A 9,851-nucleotide genomic window follows, 5' to 3' on the forward strand; every position below is an offset into this window, starting at 1 on the left:
GCTATTCAATTCGACTTTATGGATCTAGTCCCCCGATGAGATGAAGTCACAAGTATTTGGACAAATTCACTTCTAGTGTAGTCAAAAGTTTAATATTCCTAGCAAATGACTACATCAAGCTTGTGACTCATAGGATGCATCTTCAGTTTGTTTCGGGATATTTTATGCTGTGCCATTGGACAATACAGAAAGTATTTGCTGTACGGAAAAAGAGCGGGAGAGACAGACAGCCATGCCATGCCATACCTCAATAGGCTCTAATTGGTGAAATTTGTGTGGAGACTTTCTCAACATTCCATTTACAGCTAAATATCAGTACTGTATTGTGCTGTATCTTATGGTGGCTGGCAGGAAAAGAGGACACACAAAACAAGTCAGACACTCACGGTAGAGGGTTTTTCCACCACAGCTCCCTACCCTTGAGCGTCTGGTAGACAGTCTTCTGTTGGCCCTCGGTGCCGTTCTCTCCCTTGCTGCTCTGCATGACCCTGGGGAACTCCATCTTCTCATCCCAGGTCCCCGGCAGCACATAGTGCGCCTTCCCATCCTTATCCATCACCTAGACGGAGATATGGAGAGATACAGAAAAGGCAAAGGAACCAGAAATACAGGTAGAAAGAAGGAAAGGTACAGATTTATGTCTTCTTTTTAGTCTGTTACATAAACGTAAAATGTGTACACCTCCTACCTTCCTGGCCACATCTCTAGAGAAGTAGCTGTAAGGAGCAAACTTCAAATGGCAGCGATCTCCCGTCTCTTGATTTACCACATCAATGTCTCCAGACTAGAATTGAAGAGAGAAGAATTGGGCATAAACCAATACCCACTGGCAAATAATCATAAAAGAAAAATACACCTACAAGGGTTTTTCTTTATTTTTACTATTTTCTACATATATTATTTAAATGGCCACCCTTTGCCTAGATTATAGATCTGCACTCTCAAGCAAGCTTAACCTGGAATGCTTTTCCAACAGTCTTGAAGCAGTTCCCACATATGCTGAGCACTTGTTGTTTACTTTTCCTTCACTCTGCGATCAGACTCATCCCAAACCATCTCAATTTGGTTGAGGTCGGGGGCTTGTGGAGACCAGGTCATCTGATGCTGCACTCCATCACTCTCCTTCTTGGTCAAATAGCCCTTGTGTTGGGTCATTGTCCTGTTGAAAAACAAATGATAGTGGGACTAAGCGCAAACCAGATGGGATGGCGTATCGCTGCAGAATACTGTGGTAGCTATGCTGGTTAAGTGTTCCTTGAATTCTAAATAATCACAGTGTCACCAGCAAAGCACCCCCACACCTCCTCCTCCATGCTTTACGGTGGGAAATACACATGCGAAAATCATCCGTTCATCCACAGCACATCTCACAAAGACACGGCGGTTCGAACCAAAAATCTCCAATTTGATCTCCAGACAAAAGGACAAATTTCCACCGGGCTATTGTCCATTGCTCGTGTTCCTTGGCCCAGCAAGTCTCTTCTTCTTATTGGTGTCTTTTAGTAGTGGTTTTCTTTGCAGCAATTCGACCATGAAGAACTGATTCATGCAGTCTCCTGTGAACAGTTGATGTTGAGATGTGTCTGTTACTTGAACTCTGTGAAGCATTTATTTGGGCTGCAATTTCTGAGTCTGGTAACTCTAATGAACTTATCCTCTGCAGCAGAAGTAACTCTGGGTCTTCCATTCCTGTGGCAGTCCTCATAAGAGCCAGTTTCATCATAGCGCTTGATGGTTTTCGCGACAGCACTTAAAAGAAACTTGCAAAGTTCTTGACATGTTCAGTATTGTCTGACATTCATGCCTTAAAGTAATGATGGCCTGTCGTTTCGCTTTGGTTATTTGAGTTGTTCTTGCCATAATATAGACTTGGTATTTTACCAAATGGGGCCATCTTGTGTATACCTTGTCACAACACAACACAAAAAAAATCCACAAATTAACTTTTAAGAAGGCACACCTGTTAATTGAAATGCATTCCAGGTGACTACTTCATGAAGCTGGTTGAGAGAATGCCAAGAGTGTGCAAAGCTGTCATCAAGGCAAAGGGTGGCTATTTGAAAAATCTCAAATATAAAATATTTTTATATGTTTAACACGTTTTGGTTACTACATGATTCCATATGTGTCATTTCATAGTTTTGATGTCTTCAATATTATTATACAATGTAGAAAATAGTACAAATAAATAAAAACCCTTCAATGAGTAGGTGTTCTAAAACTTTTGACCGGTAGTGTAGGTTGTGTATTTTTGTTCCCTCCAAGTTCATCTCACCTGGTTGATCCACAGTTTGCCGACTATGATGTTGTGCACGGTGGTGGTGACCTTCTTCCATGTGTAGTGGTTGTTGCACTTCTCAAAGATGGCATGGATTGTCCCTACGGGAGAGGGTCAACAAATAAAAAAACCTGTAGTGCTGAAATCAAAGGCCATATGTATCAAGCGTCTCAGAGAAGGAGTGCCAATTTACACAGAACAAAAATATAACCGCAATCTGTAAGGTGTCGGTCCCATGTTTCATGAGCTGAAATAAAAGATCCCAGATAAGTTTCTTTCAAATGTTATGCACAAATTTATTTACATTTGTCGTGACTTGACTATAACATTGATCTGAACACTTATTTATCTAACTATGTTAAATTGTTACCCGATTAAATTAATAATGTAACAATTAACTCATTAGGATCTAGGGCACCACAAGAGCGGTTCTTTAAAAAGAGTTACCATATCCCCAATTAAACTCTAGAAGGTCTTTAGCTATCACATTTATAAAAAGTCAACTTATTAATCATAACCTCGTATCATATCATTCTGACCCATCATAACCTTCTTGCGTCTGCATAAACCTGAGCCTTACTTATGAGTCAGTACTACACTAGTTGGTTTAATTATTTATTTACTAGCTAATTAAATTGTGACTAGATAAACATACACATTTAATACATTAAAAACAGGTCCCAAATGGAACGACAACAACGTGGCTGCTCGTAACAAAAGAGATGGAGGGGGAGGGAGAGAGGGGGACAGAGACACTTAACATTGGCACTTTCAAAAACAACTCACCTACAGTAACCACATACAGTTGAAGACAGAAGTTTACATACACCTTAGCCAAATACATTTAAACTCAGTTTTTCACAATTCCTGACATTTAATCCTTGTAAAAATTCCCTGTTGTAGGTCAGTTAGGATCAACACTTTATTTTAAGAATGAAATGTCAGAATAATAGTAGAGAGAATTATTTATTTCAGCTTTTATGTCCTTCATCACATTCCCAGTGGGTCAGAAGTTTACATACACTCAATTAGTATTTAGTAGTTAGGTTTGTAGGCCTCCTTGCTCACACATGCTTTTTCAGTTCAGCCCACAAATTGTCTATAGGATTGAGGTCAGAGCTTTGTGATGGCCACTCCTATACCTTGACTATGTTGTCCTTAAGCCATTTTGCCACAACTTTGGAAGTATGCTTGGGGTCATTGTCCATTTGGAAGACCCATTTGCGACCAAGCAAATGTCTTGAGATGTTGCTTCAATATATCCACATAATTTTCCTGCCCTCATGATGTCATCTATTTTGTGAAGTGCACCAGTACCTCCTGCAGCAAAGTGCCCCCAGAACATGATGCTACCACCCCCGTGCTTCTCGGTTGAGATGGTGTTCTTCGGCTTGCAAGCTCCCCCCTTTTTTCCGCCAAACATAACAATGGGCATTATGGCCAAACAGTTATTTTTTTGTTTCATCAGACCAGAGGACATTTCTCCAAAAAGTACGATCTTTGTCCCCATGTGCAGTTGCAAACCTTCGTTAAGTCGATATAGGACCAGTATTACTGGGATACTTTATATAGATCATTTTGTATCCGTTTCCTCCAGCATCTTCACAAGGTCCTTTGCTGTTGCTCTGGGATTGATTTGCAATTCTCGCCAAAGTACGTTCATCTCTAGGAGACAGAACTAGTCTCCTTCCTGAGCAGTATGACGGCTGTGTGGTCCCATGGTGTTTATACTTGCGTACTATTGTTTGTACAGATGAACGTGGTACCTTCAGGCATTTGGAAATTGATCCCAAGGATGAACCAGACTTGTTGAGGTCAACAAACATTTTTCTGAGGTCTTGGCTGATTTCTTTGGATTTTCCCATGATGTCAAGCAAAAAGGCACTGAGTTTGAAGGTAGACCTTGAAATACACCCACAGGTACTCAAATTATGTCAATTGGCCTATCAGAAGCCATGACATTTTCTGGAATTTTCCAAGCTGTTTAAAGGCACAGTCAACTTAGTGTATGTAAACTTCTGACCCATTGGAATTGTGATACAGTGAATTATAAGTGAAATAGTCTGTCTGTAAACTGTAAATTGTTGGAAAGAATTACTTGTGTCATGCACAAAGTAGATGTCCTAACCGACTTGCCAAAACGATATAGTTTGTTAACAAGAAATATGTGGAGTGGTTGAAAAACAAGTTTTAATTACTCCAACCTAAGAGTATATAAACTTCCTACTTGTGCGTGTGTATCTTTTTATTTTACCCTTATTTTACCAGGTAAATTGACTAAGAACACATTCTCATTTACAGCAATGACCTGGGGAATAGTTAAGGGGAGAGGAGGGGGGATGAATGCGCCAATTGGAGGCTGGGAATGATTAGGTGGCCGTGATGGTATGAGGGCCAATTTAGCCAGGACACCGGGGTTAACACCCTACTCTCACAATAAGTGCCATGGGGTCGTCAGTGACCATTTTTTCTTAACTGCTACAATTGATTGGTGTCGTAGTCCACTATAATAGAGTTGGCTCATAGTTTAATGGTTGGGAGTTCTAATCCCACATGGGGCAGATATCTTTTTTTATTTACAATATTCATCCCGTGCCCACACACTTCTAATTCTGAAATCTGAAATCACACCTGTGAGCGTGGTCACCCTGGTAGCAGTTGTAGGTTTTTATACAGTACCCGAGAACAATCTGTGAGTTAATTTGACCATTGGAAAAAGAGCTACTGCGTAAATATTGAAATGCGGGTTTGATTGAATTCCCACAACTTTCACCTAAATGCATTTTTTAATTGAAGGGGTTGGGCAAAGGCTGAAATTAGCATTGAGAGTTACCCTTTAATGAGAAAGAGTCCTTTCATGACATTAATTATTCAAAGCTGTTGACTCGCCAGGGGATGTTATGAAATCATTAAGCTGCAGATGGTATTAATAAGCTTGTTCAACATTGCAGCCGACTTTGAAGGCTTTGATGCTATCCTACATGGCCATAATCTGGTTCAGACTTCAAATATTCATGATCAAGACCAATTGAAATCAATATAGTCTGACATAGCCAGGTCACGTGACAGGCAAGAGGTATTTCCTGGGTGGATTTGAGCAAACATTACACTGATAGCATTCCGGACATTGTATGGTATCCAATAGGAAGCACCCTTTTATGGTGCATACAGTCACCTTTAGGAACCGACACAAAATAACCCTGCTTGAAGTACCCGAGTACTGGCTAAGGAGACCAGCTGAGAATTTCCAGTACAAAAGACAAGAGCAATTTTCATCACCTTTGCAAGTCAGATTTTCCACATATATTGCCTTGGAGTGTCTGGGAATGGTGATGATAGCGTGTTTAGTATACTCCCGAGTGGCACACCGGTCTAAGACAATGCATCTCGGTGCAAGAGGCGTCACTACAGTGCCTGATTCGAATCCAGGCTGTATCACAACTGGCTGTGATTGGGAGTCCCATAGGACGGCGCAATTGGCCCAACTCATCCGGGTTTGGCTGGGGTAGGCCGTCATTGTAAATAAGAATTTGTTCTTAACTGACTTGCCTAGTTAAATAAAGGTTAAATAAAAAACTACTGCAAAACTACAATTCAAGTAGAGGATACACAGAGCTGGCAATCACCCGTTTACAAAGATGTGCAACTAAATTAAAATACATGCTAATGAGTTTCATTTCATTTCCTAAACTGAATGAATACTGAATTGGGCCCCAACCCTGTTCAGTGGAGTAGAGGTCTTTTTCATGTAGCCGCTGGCCCCCATGGTGAGCAGGGTGATGAGCACATCCGGGCAGGGGGAGGCTGATGCTTGACCTGTAGACAGAGGGCAGTCAACATCATACTAAAAGGGCACAAACACTTTCTAACCTGAACCCTTACTATGACTGTATCAATTTCAGTACCAATACTGATTCCTCTCAATTATTTGTTTCCTTAAAACGGTTCCAATTCATATAATGAATTGATAATTATTATGGCTTTGAATGCTTCAAATCTAGCCCAGTGGTCTCCAACTCCAATCCTAGAGAACATTATTACAGGTAAAAGGAAAGGAATACACTCAAATCTATATTCTTAAGTAAAAACAGAGAAAGGAAGCTTGAAGTCAACAGTCAATCACATAACAAGGAAAAAAGGGGACCAGCACTCACTTGAAATAGTTGCAAACTGACATTTCTGTTTATTTTATTCTCATCTTTTAGTCAACATATCCTACTACAACACATACTACCACATGCAGGTCTTTATTGTAGCCAAGCACTAACATACCTGATTTCATGACATGTTGATTATTTGAAACTGGCATTAGTGCTGGGCTGGAATATAATCCAGCACACCAAGTAGCTTCCCCAAGATGGGCATTAGATCGAGACCCTGTGCTACAAAAATGAACAAACTTCCAACATTTCAGAGGGGAAATGGAATGTGTCACCAGCATAAGACAGGCAGAGACAATACAGACACACAGGAATACAACAGAGCACAGAGACACTGAGGGCTGGCGGAACAATTACACTAGATGAGCCCTATGATAACAGTAAACTAGTAGCTAATCCAGGTAATAGCAACTTTACACAAAAAGGTTGCAGGCTTGGTTCAAACACATATAGCCCTTAGTGATATGAAACAGCACTAACCTGGATACATTCTGCTGATCTCCTGAAATAAAAGACTAATTGAAACCAGCAATTGTGGCACCACCTACTGGAACCATTAAGTTTTTGTCCAGGCTTTGTACAAAGGCATCGATTCTTCCAACACGAGCCCCCTGAAGAGATTATGAAAATAACCTAACTTTGCTATGCCTATGGAATGGAAAAATATGATTTATGAAAGAGGAGTTGGAGCAGTAGTACCTGCTGAATAAAGTGCATACACTTGGATGACTGCACTCCATAAGCATTGTTGACAACATGGAGGATGTCATATTTGGCACACATTGTGGCTAGCTCCTCCAATCTGCCAGAACAGAGGAAAGTCATTATCAAATAATGCCCTGGTAATCTTCACCCAACATACATTGTAATAATATGGAAGTATGCTTCTGTGAGTAATGTCATGAAGTAGACTATATAATAAAACAGTTTACAGACTATACAAATAACATTTGTTTCCAGTGATACCAGTTATAATAGCACATGATAATAGGACATGGACATTTTATTTGTTACAGCTCTATTTAACCATGATTGGATGGCAAAGCAAGAAGTAGTGGAGTGGACACAAAGGATGTTCTCTGCTCCCAGCTCTTGCATCTTAAGGTCCACAGACTCCAGATCTTTTCTCAGCTCATCGCCTTCCAAAATGTTCTCACCACCACGGGTTCAAACCCTGTTCATGGTTACAACGAGCAAAAGTGGTCAATGTTGGGGTTGGACAAGAGTTGCCTTGCAGGGGAGCTACAGTGGGGTAGTGGACGCATAACGTTTGCCGGCATGAGCAGAGCGCAATATACTTTATTATGTGTTTTCATGTGTGAGCCGTGCACCGAATTCTTGAAAATAGAAACAGAGAGAAATGTTGCACTAAGCAGGGATGAATGAACGGGAGCCTACGAGTCAAGCATAGCATGCATTTTAGGCAGCTCTTAGAAAAATTAAGTCATTTTCAAAACTAGCTGAACTGATAGGTGCATCTAGAGCAGGAATGGGGAGTACAAGAAACTGTAGGGCATAACTTACTTTTATAATGTTACAGAGAGTGGTATTGAACACGGTCATGCTAGTACTTAACCTGCAGTGATCATGGCATTGAAGCAGGACTTCTGGTCAATGAGGGGCCAGATGATGTAGCGCGCCTTTGGTCTCTTGTGGCGAAGTGTTAGGAAGCACAGTGTCAGGCTCATCCCGGTTGCCATTGGAACTACAAAACAACTGGCCACACTTTGCACACCTGTAAACATACACAATAACAAACAAGCTAGGAACAAAAGTGTGCACACAGTGTAGCTCTACTACAGAACTGGAGGTGTCCATTACTGTCATACATTTATCAGTAGGCTAAATGCAATCTTAGTTACACACCTGAGTTTTAAAATGTCCAGTACAACTGAATTAGTCAGCTTGCTCAGCAGACTGGAACCTGCATCCTTAGGTTGAGTTGCAGCGATGTCACCAGATCGTCCTATCCCATGTATTAACCTGTATAAAGCAACACATACATATCTCATGATCATGACTCCACTGAACATGTATGACAAAACAGGTAGCTACTTGGAATTTAACAAAGCAATAGAAAATTCCTTTACTTTGAAAAGCAACAGTTAATAAGAACTTGTAATGTCACCAACACCACAGTTTCCAAAGAAGTTGTTGCTGTCCATCACAGCCAGTTAATTTTGCTGTTTGGTTCCTTGTGAATACACCCCTGATCTGATCATCTTATCGAAATAATAGAATTTGAAGGAATGTTATTCGGATATTAACGTTACCTGGTCCAAAAGCTGTCTAATCAGCTGCTCATGACTGCGACGTGCCTGTGACCCCTGGCGAATGTAGGATGCCGACACAATCTTCTCACTTATGGAAAAGTTTTCACTATTCATCTCAACATTCGCTGTTAAACAGATAAGAGTAGTTTAGCATATGCAATTCTAGCAATAATAGTCAGTAGAAACATGTACTTTAGCGAACGTGTTCATCACAAAACTAAAGTACAACCTTCTAACGAGTGGTGTATTCAGGGCTAATGCCGAATCAAAGTAATCCTCAGCTCCGTTTATGCTAATATTGATTTGGCTACTGGTTATTGTAGTGTTTATCTTTAAAACATTTTTTTATCTGCCTTACCTTTGCAGCTATTTTCACTGTCAAGAACCCGATTTCATTCTCTCATGTTTTGAATTCTACTTCCGAGTTTTCTTCTGTGTTTATCATCGGATGGCGAGCCCAGAAACACAAAACATCGCCTCCGATTGGATGGAGAATGACTGCCCCCTCTCATTGAAGCTCTGAAGCTCAAAGTCGATGGCTGTTGTACAGTATAGTCAGAAAGTATTCAGACCCCTTCCTTTGTCGACATTTTGTTACGTTATAGCCTTATTCTGAAATAGATTAAATACAAAAAAGGCCTCATCAATCTAAACACAATACCCCATAATTAACGGGTTTGTTTTGTGCAAATTTATAACAAATAAAAAAACGATACCTTATTTACATAAGCATTATGTAAATTTGCTATGAGACTCGAAATTGAGCTCAGGTGCATCCTGTTTCCATTGATCATCCTTGAGATGTTTCTACAACTTGATTGGAGTCCACCTGTGATCATTTCAATTGATTGGACAGGATTTGGAAAGGCACACACCTGTCTATAAGGTCCCACAGTTGACAGTGCATGTCAGAGCAAAAACCAAGCCATGAGGTTGAAGAAATTGTCCGTAAAGATCCGAGACAGGATTGTGTCGAGTTACAGCCCTGAGGAAGGGTACCAAAAAAATTCTTCAACATTGAAGATCCCCAAGAACACAGTGGCCTCTTCCTAGAGCTGGCTGGCTGCCTAGCCAAACTGAGCAATCAAGGGAGAAGGGCCTTGGTCAGGGAGGTGACCAAGAACTGCATGGTCCCTCTGA

The 9,851-nt window shown here is 40.7% G+C and overlaps 1 pseudogene; it reads right to left on the minus strand.

Annotated features, from left to right (window-relative positions):
- Positions 1 to 382: 382 nt before the first annotated feature.
- On the minus strand, positions 383 to 8,825 carry LOC139416992 (O-phosphoseryl-tRNA(Sec) selenium transferase-like; annotated as a pseudogene).
- Between the last annotated feature and the right edge of the window lie 1,026 nt (positions 8,826 to 9,851).

The sequence above is a fragment of the Oncorhynchus clarkii genome, chromosome 9 (genome assembly GCF_045791955.1).
Source record: "Oncorhynchus clarkii lewisi isolate Uvic-CL-2024 chromosome 9, UVic_Ocla_1.0, whole genome shotgun sequence".
In the NCBI taxonomy this organism is placed as follows: Eukaryota; Metazoa; Chordata; class Actinopteri; order Salmoniformes; family Salmonidae; genus Oncorhynchus; species Oncorhynchus clarkii.